General features: G+C 45.3%; 1 protein-coding gene and 1 pseudogene across 1 annotated transcript in view; both read left to right on the top strand.

The window, feature by feature from the left end:
* LOC146194144 (TWiK family of potassium channels protein 7-like) overlaps positions 1-13,002 on the top strand; it is a 239,892-nt gene that overhangs the window by 48,725 nt on the left and 178,165 nt on the right. The window lies entirely within an intron of this gene.
* Positions 6,752-10,827, top strand: LOC146194145 (uncharacterized; annotated as a pseudogene).

Raw genomic sequence — 13,002 nt, 5'->3', positions numbered from 1 at the left:
CTTCGGCCACGACACAACGATGTGTAGTTAACAACCTAAAAGAAAAAGTTTCCGATTCATATTCACTCAGCGGTGGCAGGGAGGTAGAACATCCCCCTCACATGAAAGAGGACCGTGGTTCGAATCCTGGTGTCGCACAATTTTCCACCGGATAAAAAAACAAGAAAACAGCTCGTCGATGGAACATCTCTGCCAACGCACTCCCTCACCAGAACAGGAGTTGGCCACCCTTGTGCAGTGATTGGCCGCAACTTCCCATGATTATTCCTATAAAACCCCGGACCTCAGTCACCAGCGGCTGCGGAGCAACAGATCACGGTGGCGGCCAGACCTGTGACGCAGCGGGGGGTGCTAAGAATTCCTGGCTCCGCTGGACAGGTCGACATTGGAAACTGACCCTGGCAACGTTGCACGCTAAAGCCCTAGCAAGTGAAGCTAGTTTAGCAGTGCTGTTAGAGGAACTAGAGGGCATGAAATGGGATGTCATAGGGTTTAGTGAGGTTAGGAGGCTGAATGAGGGATATACTGTACTGAATGATGGGCATGTACTGTATTATCTGCGTTCACCGGATAGGCGACAACTAGGAGTAGGTTTCCTTGTCAATAAATATATCATCATCATCATCATCAGCCTGATTATACCCACTGCAGGGCGAAGGCCTCTCCCATATTTCTCCACTATAGCTGGTATTATAGATTAACCCTATAGCATTAATAAAGTGGTGGCAGGCATCACAATTAGGCTTGATAAGCGGTATAAACTGAAGGTTGTACAGGCCTACGCACTTACACGTAGTCATGATGACTAGCAGTTGAAAGCTTCTACGAAGATGTAGAATCTGCAGCGGAAAAGTAAAGACGCAGTATACTGTACTAATGGGCGACTTCAACGCCAAGGTAGGAAAAAAGCAGGCAGGTGATCAGGCAGTAGGTGACTACGGAATTGGTTCTAGCAACAGCTGTGGGGAGTTACTAGTTGGGTTATCAGAGCGCAATGACTTAAGAATCATGAATACGTTCTTCAGCAAACGTAAGAACCGGAAGTGGGTATGGAAAAGTAGCAGGAAGACTAAAACCGTACTGTGTTCTAAACCCGCCATTATGCAGGATGTGGGCTTAACCGCAGTGGAACCATCAGAAGCCGAGATGACGGAGCACAAGCAGCCAGGGAGGAGAGGCAAAGAAGAACGTTTTATACAACATGATAGGATATTTACACGTCTATAGAGGAAAAACGGAGCTCTCGGTGCAGACAATTTTCACCGATTAAATACGGTTGGATATCCCCACTTCTCTAGCTGGGGAAACAAATTTCAATTTGTGCAGTGAGCACAAGAGATCACTCGAGGTGGTGCTCGAACCTCCTTGCACATCTTCCGAAGGCAAATTTCTCCGATGTCGATGACGATCTTGTGCGAGCGATGGAGTTTCTGTCCCTTAAAGCGGTAAAGAGGAAATTGGGCACAGGCAAAAACCAGATGTATGAGATAAGGGACAAGGCGGGCAACGTCATCACGAATATGGACAAAGTAGCCGAGGAGTTCTATACAGATCTCTACAGTAGCCAAAGTAGTCAGGACCGTAATGTGATTGGCGGTAGGGAAAAACAGTCAGACGTTCCACCAGTCACGAAGGACGAGGTCAAGAAAGCACTAGGAACTATAAAAAGGGGGAAATCAGCTGGAGAGGATCAGATAACTACAGATTTGCTGAAGGACGGGGGGGATATCGTGCTAGAAAGACTGGCCACCCTGTATGCGCAGTGCCTGGTGTCATCGACGGTACCGGAGCCATGGAAGAATGCAAACATTATCCTCATTCATAAAAAAGGGGACTTTAAGGACCTTAAAAATTACAGACCAATCAGCTTACTGTCTGTTACGTATAAGGTATTTACTAAGGTAATCGCTAATAGAATCAGGACAACCTTTTGCTGCAATCAAGCAAAGGATCAAGCAGGTTTTCGGATACCCTTATACATAGCATTCATTGATTACGAAAAAGCATTTGACGCAGTTGAAACCTCGGTGGTGATGCAGGCATTGCGAAATCAGTGGGTAGACGAACCCTACGTGAAAGTGCTGGAAGATATATATAGTGGCTGCACAGCAACCATAGTTCTGCGTAAAGAAAGTAACAAAATTCCCTTAAAGAAAGGTGTTAGGCAAGGAGAGAAATCTCCCCAGTACTATTCACAGCTTGTTTAGAGGAAGTATTCAGACTTGGAATGGGAGCAGTTAGGGATAAACGTAGATGGAGAACACCTCAGTAATCTGCGATTTGCTGATGACATTGCCTTGCTGAGCAACTCGGGGAAATGAACTGCAAATAATGATTGATGACCTAGACATGAAAAGTAGAAATTTAGGCTTGAAAATCAATGTGCAGAGGACTAAGGTGTTCAACAGTCTAGGGAAAGAACAGCAGTTTACATTAGGTAGCGAAGTACTTGAAGTAGTAGGTGAATATGCCTACTTAGCACAGGTAGTAACCGCAGATCCGGACCATGTAAAGGAAATAACAAGAAGAATAAGATTGGGATGGACCGCATTTGGCAAGCACTCGCAGATTATGACTAGCAGCTTACCGGTATCGCTCAAGAGGAAAGTATACAACTGTTGCATCTTGTCTGTACTCATCTATGGGGCTGAAACGTGGAGGCTAACGAAGAGAGTTCTAATTAAGTTGAGGACAACCCAGAGGGCTATGGAACGAAAAATGGTAGGGGTAACATTAAGAGATAGGAAGTGTGCACAGTGGGTCAGAGAAATAACTCAGTTACCGACATTCTAGTGGAAATTAAGAAGAAGAAATGGGCATGGGCAAGACACGTAGTGCGAAGAGAGGATAACCGATGGTCGCTGAGGGTAACAAACTGGATTGCAAGGGAAGGAAAGCGTAGCAGGGGGCAGCAGAAAGTTAGGTGGGCGGATGAGATTAAGAAATTCGCAGGGGTCAAGTGGATGCAACTAGCACAGAACCGGGTTAAGTGGAGAAATATGGGAGAGGCCTTCGCCCTGCAGTGGGTATAGTCAGGCTGATGATGATGATGATGAATTTCAAGAAGGTCACCCGCCTTCTTCAAGAATTCGGCGAGCGGGGTCAACCGTCAAGGCTGCTCGGTGACGCGCCTCTAGCCCATTCTGCACAACGATAGGTTCCCTGCTGTCGCCGCCGGGGCGCCAATATTATTAAAGCCTGAAAAGCAGCGCGTTTCTATCCTGAAGGAGGGGAGGCGGGAAGGGTTGGCCGCTGCAGCCGGAAACAAAGCGTCACTCCGCTGCAGTCGCCGCCGCCTCGCTGCCTTTGGCGCCGGTCCTCCCCGGCTTCCGCTAAGTACGCCTTCCTTTTCAGCTGCTGAAGTCTGCGCGTACCTCGGCCGGAACCCCGGTCACAACAGCCCGTCCGCCGCCCGAAGAGGTCTCGCAGTAGGGCAGTTCCCGCCGCCCTGCGAAGAGACCTGGAGTTTGATCAGCCTGGTCCGTTCAGCCACGTATCAAACCTGGCCCTCTGGTTCCTGCTTGCTCGCTAGACAGCTTTAACAGTCTCAGCCGCCCAAAACATAGCAAATAGCAAGCGCAAAACCAACCTTGAAAACTGCCAGGCGGCTTTCTAGACAAAATTGCCTTTACAAAACAAAAAAGAAACAAACCAAATTTTGCCCCGATAATTTCGAGTCCTCTTCCGAAAAAACCGTGTTAGAGAAAACAAGAAACCACAGAGCAATTTCACTTCGAAAGCGAATACGCTAGCTAGGATTTTGACCCATGTCGTAGCATGAAAAATGCCGTAGAAAGCCACTTCCTGCGAGAACACATCTTCAAGGTGGAGCTGCAGGCGACCAAAGGGTAATACACAAAAAATAGTGATGCCAAACAAACTTTGTCTGAGGCCATCAGCGTTGGCATTATCACGCCCTTTTATTTGACGCATGCCAGACGCGAACTAAACTAGGCTCAAATGAAACATACATGTTAAACGAACAAAGGCTATTTCTACAAGCGGGCATGACCCTGCACACAACATTGCAATTTTTGAATAGCTGAAACAAGACAAGCGCCGTCCTTCTCGGACGCACTGCTTACACACTCACAAACATCATGGGGGTGCTCCCCCTCCATTGTCAACCTGTCAAGTGGGGACGACCCACGCACCGCGTTCACTCGCTTTTTTTTTTTTTTTCTCTCTGCAGCACAGAAGGGTGAGTAGTCAGGAACCCTCAAAAAGCCTGACTAGCCGGGGATGATTTTTTTTTTCGATTCCATTCACTCTTCTCAAATCTTAATGCTTCAGCCGCGTCCTTGGCGGCTGCGATCCTATGGCGAAACTAGAAGCCGAGTTCTGAGAAAAACCTGAATGTCTCAGCTCGCGAACTTGACCTTTTCTGCGTTCAAACTGTATGCTTCCGAAGCGTAGCCTGCGCCTGGAAAGCCGGACGCGAGATAGGAGCGAGCGACTGGGAACGCGTTGACTGCTGATCCTCCTGTCTCGGATCCTGTTTGCATGCTGCATTCTTCTCTTACTGCTGCGCATTCTGCAGTGCCATTTTACGCTGCCACGAAGTCTCTTTCGTAGCAAGCTACTCCTTTTACCTGTCACTGGGTCACTACTGCAATGTCTCTAGTGACAGGAGGGCCTAGAACATTTGGATTTACGAAACCCTCGACAGTCTACCTCTGCCGTAACTGGCGTTGGCCTTCTTTCCTTTGACGCGACAGCTACAGTTCCTTCACCGCTCACGGGGTGTTTCGATGTAAAGGGAGACATTTTCCAAATACCGCGGGGTTTGCTGCTAAAGACTTTCCTCATTTAACTTTCGCTGCGCGCACTTGACGCGAGCTCTGCCTGTTCCAAGCGACACTTGTCGAGGTAGCCATACTCGATGAATCTAGGCCTAACACAGGGGGTTTCGTCGACGCGGCACCCTCCGTAGGAAGCGACACATTTGTCCTCTCGAGTGTCACATGTTCTGAGGGGTCGTTTAGAAAGGCGGCTTGACTTCGATAGCGCCGCAGGTAGCTTTAGCCTCCGCTTAGCTTTCTTTTCACGCAAGAACTAAGCACCCTTTTTCGCAGTCTCCTCATGCCACTGTGGTGTCTGAAGTAGACCCTGAGTTGGACAAAAGCCGTAGCTTCGCGCGCTTATCACCTTTCGCGCGCCTTAGCAAAGGACAGCGTGTCTCATGCTCATCTGCGAATGTTCTTAGAGGTGCTGATTCCTTTCGCTTTTCAACTCGCCTTTGAAAATGACCTGAGCTTTATCATGTGCCTTTTCCCGTGTGGTTTTCGCTATGCGATGCCGCCCTTCTGCAACTTCCACTGGCACTATTTCTAGCAGAGCCCTCACAGGTTAAGCTACCAGCCTCCCTCGCAGGGTCAAGTTTGCTCACCTCTTTCTCGTGACTATGAAAGTCCCGTTCGCTTTCAGCGTCCTTTCTGACCTCTTCATTCCCGCGCTATCCTGAGGCCACAAGCAGGTGAGATCCCAAACATTGTTGTCTCCAAAACAAAGGCCCTTTTCTTTAAGAAACATGTCCGAGTGATCAGAGAACCCATACGGATAATACTCGGGCAGGTTTTGAGAGACGGCTGCCTCTGTCTGAGGAAATCCAAATGTCTCCCCGATCTCGTCGCGGGCAATAGCAAACCAACGCTACTCTCCCTACATAGCTGCTTTTTACAGGCACGCTCGCCTGGTAATTTCGCATGCCAAACGTCCTTTTTAGCAGCACAGTTACGGGGAATTTTCCACGTTTTTCTTTTTTCGCTCGCTCTTCCCGAAAGGCCTGCATAACTCGCGACTTGTCGCTACTAGACTGAGACGATAAGGTACTTCTTGGCTTACGGCAACCGGTCGCTATATGGCCAGTTTCTTGGCGACAGAAACAGACGATCGGTTTCCTAGCTTTAAAATCCCTCTCCTTTATCACCTCTTTCTCTCTGCTACCTGTTGCACATTTCTCTCCAAGTGGGGCATTAGCGTTTCTCGTGCCAGTCTTGGCTTCCTCATTTGCATTAAACTGACTATGCCTTCGATGCGAATCGAACACGCTCCGATTTATTTATTTATTTATTTATTTATTCAAATACCTCACGGGCTCCGATTGGAGTATTATGTGAGGGGGGATTACATAACTGGGGTGCGAAACAGAACCATGTAGAAGATGGTTATTTTAACATCGTTATGTTCAAAACGTTAACATTATACAATGGCAAACACAAGAAAAGAGAACAAAATTTGAAAAGCACACTATAGAACACACTTCAGTAACAGCACACTTCAGAACAAAATGTTGCTTATTTTTTCTTTGAAAATAACATAATCTGAAGTGTGAACGATGTTATCAGGAAGACTATTCCAATAAATGATGGCACGGGGCAGGGCTGATGAGTTGAATGCAGTGGTTCTTCCCGAAAGGCGTTTAAAACTAAGGTGATTATGCAATCGGTGAGATGTGCGGGCCGGTTTTGTGAGAGGTAGTGTAAAGGAATGATGGCTATAAACATTTTTATGGAAGAGACAGATATTGTTCTGCGAGATTCTAAGGATGGAAGGGATAACGACGCCTTAATGTATAGCTATACTGGAATGTCGGCAATAGTTGCGAGAAATGAAACGAGCGGCACGATTTTGTACGCGCTCTAGGGAATGAATGAAGTAATGTTGGTGGGGTGACCAAATGGAAGATGCGTATTCAAGTTGTGGGCGAACAAAAGCTCTGCCCCCGTGCCCACAAAAGTGGGCACGGGGGCAGAGCTTGCAGCATGATGTTTTACGCTCATCCTCCTACAATGCAGGTTCTACTTGCGCTTTTCGCGTTTTGGCCGTCAACGTCATCCTGTGGCTCGACACATGTTACAACGCCCCTTGGAACATCAAGCACATCCAAAGACGAAAGTGATACGATGCCCTTCTTCAGCCGAGTTCCTGCCGTGATGCTCGCCTACGATCTACCAGCCGCATCAACCATGCCATCATCTTCGACAACCGATACAAGTGGACCGCCTGTCTGTTTCACCTTCAGTGGGCACGGGGGCAGAGCTTGCAGCATGATGTTTTACGCTCATCCTCCTACAATGCAGGTGTGTAAAGCCTTTCCATTATTTACAAAGAAATGCGACGACCCCTTCCTTTTACTGTTCCCGTGCCCACGGGTGTTCTGTGAAACAATTTGCGACTGCTTCTCTGTGGCGCTGTTATTGCTCTGCTCCGGGGACATTGAGTCCAACCCTGGTCCCAATACGCTTTCCGAATCACTTACGGAAATCGACTCATTGCCGGACGATCCTGCTGAGCAAATGAACACTCTTTTTCGTTTACTGAAAGATGTTCACTCTCGTTCACTGCAAAAGTCACGTTGGCGGCTGATATCAAAGCTATCAAGAATAGTCAAACGAACATGGAAGCTAAAATCGCCAGTATTCACAAAAGAATAGACGACCTAGAAGAAAAGTGTTCGAGCAGTACGACGCCGATTTTTCCGCTATTCAGTCTTCTGTACATGAAATATCATCGCAAAATAACCGATTTCAATCCCGGCTCGATGAACTAGAAGACCGATCGCGTAGAAACAATCTAATCTTTCATGGCATTTCAGACAGTAAAGAATCTTGGCAGGAAACTGAAGCAAAAATAACATCGCTTCTAAACTCGTCATTAGTCACATTTTCAGCAGACTCAATTGATCGTGCGCATCGCCTAGGTTCCTTTGCGCCTAATAAGTGCCGTCCGATCATTGTTAAGTTCGGCAGCTACAAAATAAAAGAAAAGATACTTGCAATGCGTAGTGATTTCAAAGACAAGGACATTGGTGTTAGTGAAGACTTCTCGGCCTCTACCCGTCTCGCCCGTAAAAAATTAATCGAATTTGGCAACAGTCGGGACGGGTCTCCCAAGTTTAAATTACGTTACAACAAACTGCTTCTAAACCACATTTACGATCCCATTTCTTGCAGTGTTAAGGAAACCAAGTCAAGCGATAGCAACGTTAATACCGATGCTACCTCGTTTATTGAAGCCGCAACATAGGAGAGAGTGAGGGGTAGTAGCCATTTAAGAGTAGCTCCCGTTTCTGTTCTTTTTACTAATATTAGAAGCGTGGTTAATAAATTTGATTCCTTATCGTCAGCAGTCGACTCTAGTTCTGCAAACATAATCGTTTTGACTGAGACATGGCTTTCTGCACACATACAAGATTTTGAAATTTTCGAAAATGCGCGTGACTTCACAATTTACCGTTGTGATCGAAATGGCCACCGTGGAGGGGGCGTTCTTGTTGCTATTTCAAGCGACATTCCCTCATTGCGCATCCAAATAGACACTAATCTAGAAATAGTCTGGTCACTAGTAACCCTAGGTCATGTGAAAGTGATATTTGGTGCATGTTATCGCTCCCCTTCATATCCCTCTACATTTAATAACGACCTTCATGACGCCATCAACGCGGCTTGTGCATTATATCCTTCGTCCCCCCTATTCTTGCTTGGTGATTTTAATTTTCCAAATATTACTTGGAACGATCCTTTTCCTAGCTTGTTATCCTTTTCAGCCCAAGCCAAAGAATTTCTAGACGTTTGTTCTATTTTTTCCCTAACACAATTGGTATCGCGTCCCACAAGAGTCACCGACCATGTTGCAAACACCCTGGATTTGATTCTAACTAATCGGCCTAACTTAGCTTCTGATATTATATTTCTACCTGGTATAAGTGATCACTCGTTGCTAAACTTCAGTCTCAGCCTGGATTGCCCTAAGCCGAACAAAAAAAGCAAATTGATTCTTGATTACAAAAAAGCCAACTTTGAAGCTATCAATAGAGAATTATCGGCCTTTCTGGACAATTTTTTGACTAACTTTCACGACAGTACTGTTCAGACAAACTGGGATAGTTTTGCAGCCAAGGTAAAAGACTTAACTGAAAGATACGTTCCAAACCGCACCATCATTTCAAATAGTCACGCCCCGTGGTACAACGGTCATATCAGACGCCTTTCTAACCGAAAGAAACGCTTCTATCGTGCAGCTAAAGCATCGCCTACTAATTCACGTTGGACGGCTTATAAACTAGCTTCTTCAGAGTACATCTCCGCCCTAAAAAGCGCTAAGCGTCATTTTCTTTCCAATACTTTGCCTTCCATGTTGAAAACTAACGTCCGTAAATTCTGGCGCGTAGTTAACCCTTCCTCTGAAAACTTAATTATATTACAGAACTCGTCTGGCCAACAGGTTTCCAACACCCAATGTGCATCTTTCTTAAACGATATATTTGTTAAAAATTTTTCAAGCGCTCCTAGTCCTCACTTTCCTGAATCACAGAACTACAACTACCCGACCATGTTCCCAATTTTGGTAGACGTAGCTGGTGTTGCAAAACTTATTGAAAATCTCGACTATCATGCTTCTCCCGGTTTCGATTCTATCAACGCTAAATTTTTGAAAAACACTTCCACTTATAGTTCCATCATACTAACAAAGATTTTTCAACAGTCTCTTGACACATGTACATTACCTACGCAATGGAAGATTGGGAAGGTGGTTCCTCTTCATAAGTCGGGAAGCAAAAACATCGCCAACAATTATCGTCCCATCTCTCTAACAAGTACATGCTGTAAGTTACTAGAGCACATAATCTTCAAAGCAGTGACAGTATTCCTTGAATCAAACTCGTTCTTTACAATGGCACAACATGGTTTTCGTAAGTCGTACTCATGTGAAACTCAGCTCTTATCTTTCACCCATAAACTGCACCACATTCTGGATCGATCCTCATTCGCTGATTGCATATTTTTAGATTTTTCTAAGGCTTTCGACAAGGTTTGTCATAAACTGCTGCTTCACAAACTTCGTCATCTTAACATGGAACCAAACGTTTTAAAATGGATTGAATGCTTTCTTACTAACCGCTCACAATTCGTATCAGTAAACGGTCATAACTCTTCGCTTTCTGATGTGAACTCCGGTGTACCTCAAGGATCCGTACTAGGACCTTTACTCTTTTTAATTTACATAAACGACCTGCCCTCTGAGATAACTTCTAACATGCACCTCTTTGCCGATGATTGCGTTATTTTCCGTGAAATTAAAAACCCAGATGATATTAACTGTCTTCAAACTGATCTCACTGCGATTGCTACCTGGTGTGAAAAATGGTTAATGCAACTTAATATTAGTAAATGTAAATGCATGCGTGTAACAAGGATTTCTAATGACTCGCATGTTTACTATTTGAATAACGTTCCTTTGGAATCAACAAACTCATATAAGTACCTGGGCATAATTATTTCATCTAACCTCACGTGGACAACCCATATTGAATATGTAATTAACAACGCTAACCGCATGCTTGGTTACTTACGCCGTGCCTTTTCGAGAGCTCCATCGTCAATAAAGTTATTGCTATATAAAACACTAATACGCCCTAAATTAGAGTATGCATCATCTGTATGGGATCCAGGTTATGAAAAACTAATCACCGCTATAGAACTTGTTCAAAATAACTCCGTCCGTTTCATTTATTCTAATTACAGCCGAACCGAAAGTATTACAGCCACTTCCATCATTAAGATCACGTCGCAAAATATCTCGCTTAGTCCACAAGCATCATCCTAGCCTGAGTGACGAATTCTTTCTTCAACCTCACTATGTATCCCATCGCATTGACCATCATCATAAAATCGGCCTCGGTAGATGTAATACACACGCTTTCTTACAGTCATTCATACCCCGAACATCGACTGAATGGAACCACCTTCCCGCAGATATTGTTTCCATCAATGATAACTCAAATTTTCGTACTGTTTCAGCTAATATTGTATACTGACAGGACTTTTGCACTGCTTCTTATTGTATCTAATCTTTTGTATTTATTGTTGTATTTTAGATATTTTTGAAATTCATACCCTTGTAAACGATACGGTTATGCTTATTTTGTTTTGTTGTTAACCCACTCCCCTCTTCAATGCCTTTACGGGCCCTGAGGGTATTGTAAATAAATAAATAAATAAATAGATATGCCAACTGCCGCGTGGAAGCAGGTGCACCTCTGAGGTTACGTTTTAAATAACCTAATGTACGGTTAGCTTTGGCAGTAATTTTTTCCATGTGGGTCTTCCATGAGAGATTTGGTAAAAAGTGCACGCCAAGGTACTTGTATGAGGACGCAAGGGTGACTGGACTGTGATTAAGCAAGTAAGTGAAACGGTGAATAGTCTGTTTACGGCTAAATGTCATTAATTGGCATTTATCAGTGTTAAGGGACATTTGCCATGATGCGCACCAGTTATTAATGCGGTGTAGATCTTCTTGAAGGACGATGTGGTCATTAGCAGAGCGGATTTTGCGATAAATGACGCAATCGTCAGCAAACATTCTGAGTGTTGAGGTGATTCTTAACGGCAAGTCATTGATGAAAATCAGAAACAGTAAAGGGCCTATCCCACTACCTTGCGGTACGCCTGATGTTACATCAATTAGAGGGGACGAATTGTTATCAACAGAAGTGAATTGTTTACGAAATGATTCAAGGTGCAAGGATGAGAGTTTCGCGATTAAACGACAGTGTGGAACGCGGTCGAAGGCTTTAGCATAGTCGAGGAATATGCACTCGATTTGAAGATTTTCGTCCATACCGTGAAGCAGCTCATTAGTAAACTCGAGTAGTTGTGTCTCACATGATAACCCTTTTCTGAACCCGTGTTGTTGCGAATAAAAGAAACCGTTGCCTTCTAAATGTAGTGCCGTGTTAGATGCAATGATGTGCTCCAGAAGTTTGCAAGATATACATGTCAGCGATATTGGGCGATAGTTAGCAACATTAGGTCGGTCACCAGATTTGAAAATTGGAATAACTTCCTTTTCGATCCTTTTCGTTGCAGTTGCTGATCTCTCATTTTAATTTTTGCGTCGACCGAGCTTGGCTGATTACTAGTCGCATTACGTCCGGTACGCTTTATCTCTGCGATTAGTAAATCCAGTCTTTTGAGCTGCAGTTCTCTTTCGCTCTTTTAATCCTGCGGGCCTCTTCCTCAGCCTCCCTGAACTTCTCCTGTATGAAATCCCAGGTCTCGAAAATTTCATCCTCCTCAGCTCCACACTTGCGGCTCTCTTGGGCTTTCCCCGACTTCAATGCCCAACTCTTGAAAAAGCAAAATCAATTCTGCTTTCTCTAATTTGCTCAGATCCATGACCACTTTCGAACGAGGACTTTCTCGAACAGATTGTAGCGTGATAACCGCTTCACCACTCACGCTAGAGAAAAACAAAACCTGCTGGTTTTGATAAAATCCCTGAGTTATCAAACCTGGCAGATTCTCAAAGTCAAGCACTCACAATATTGCCGATGCCAGGACCAAGCGCGGACGATCCCATAGCTGTCATCTAGTTGATGTGGGTTCGGGGGCCTAGGCTTAACCGCAGTGGAACCATCAGAAGCCGAGATGACGGAGCAGCCAGGGAGGAGAGGCAAAGGACAACTTTTTACATGATGAGATATTTACAGGTCTATAGAGGAAAAACGGAGCTCTCGGTGGAGACAATTTCCACCGCTTATCCCTAGCCAAAGTTCAATTGGTGCACTCGAGGTGGCGCTCGAACCTCCTTGCACATTTTCCGGCGAGGGCAAAGTTCTCCGATCTTGTGTGGGAATTTCTGCACCAAGGTGAAACATCCGCTGGCGGCGATCATTTCCCCCGCGTAATTCTTCAAGAATTCGGCGAGCGGGGTTGTTGCAAATTTGCGTTGATAAGGGTTCCCGAAGGTGACGCTCGTGATCATGTAGAGAACGCGAGGATGTCGTTGATGTAGACAAATACCGCCGGCAGTCCACGCATCACTTCAGCAATGAATCTTTGGAAAGTTTGAGCTGCGTTGCGCAGCCCAAATGGCATGCGCACGTACTCAAATAGTCCGAAGGGTGTAGTGATGGTCGTCTTCGGATAATCGGCCGGCTGAACAGGGATTTGGCGGTACGCCTTGACAAGGTCCACTTTACTAAACATCTTGCAG

This window comes from Amblyomma maculatum, chromosome 3, assembly GCF_055883805.1.
Source record: "Amblyomma maculatum isolate TAMU_Amacu chromosome 3, ASM5588380v1, whole genome shotgun sequence".
In the NCBI taxonomy this organism is placed as follows: Eukaryota; Metazoa; Arthropoda; class Arachnida; order Ixodida; family Ixodidae; genus Amblyomma; species Amblyomma maculatum.
Note: the sequence above shows the minus strand (reverse complement) of the source record. Positions and strands in the feature narration are given on the sequence as shown.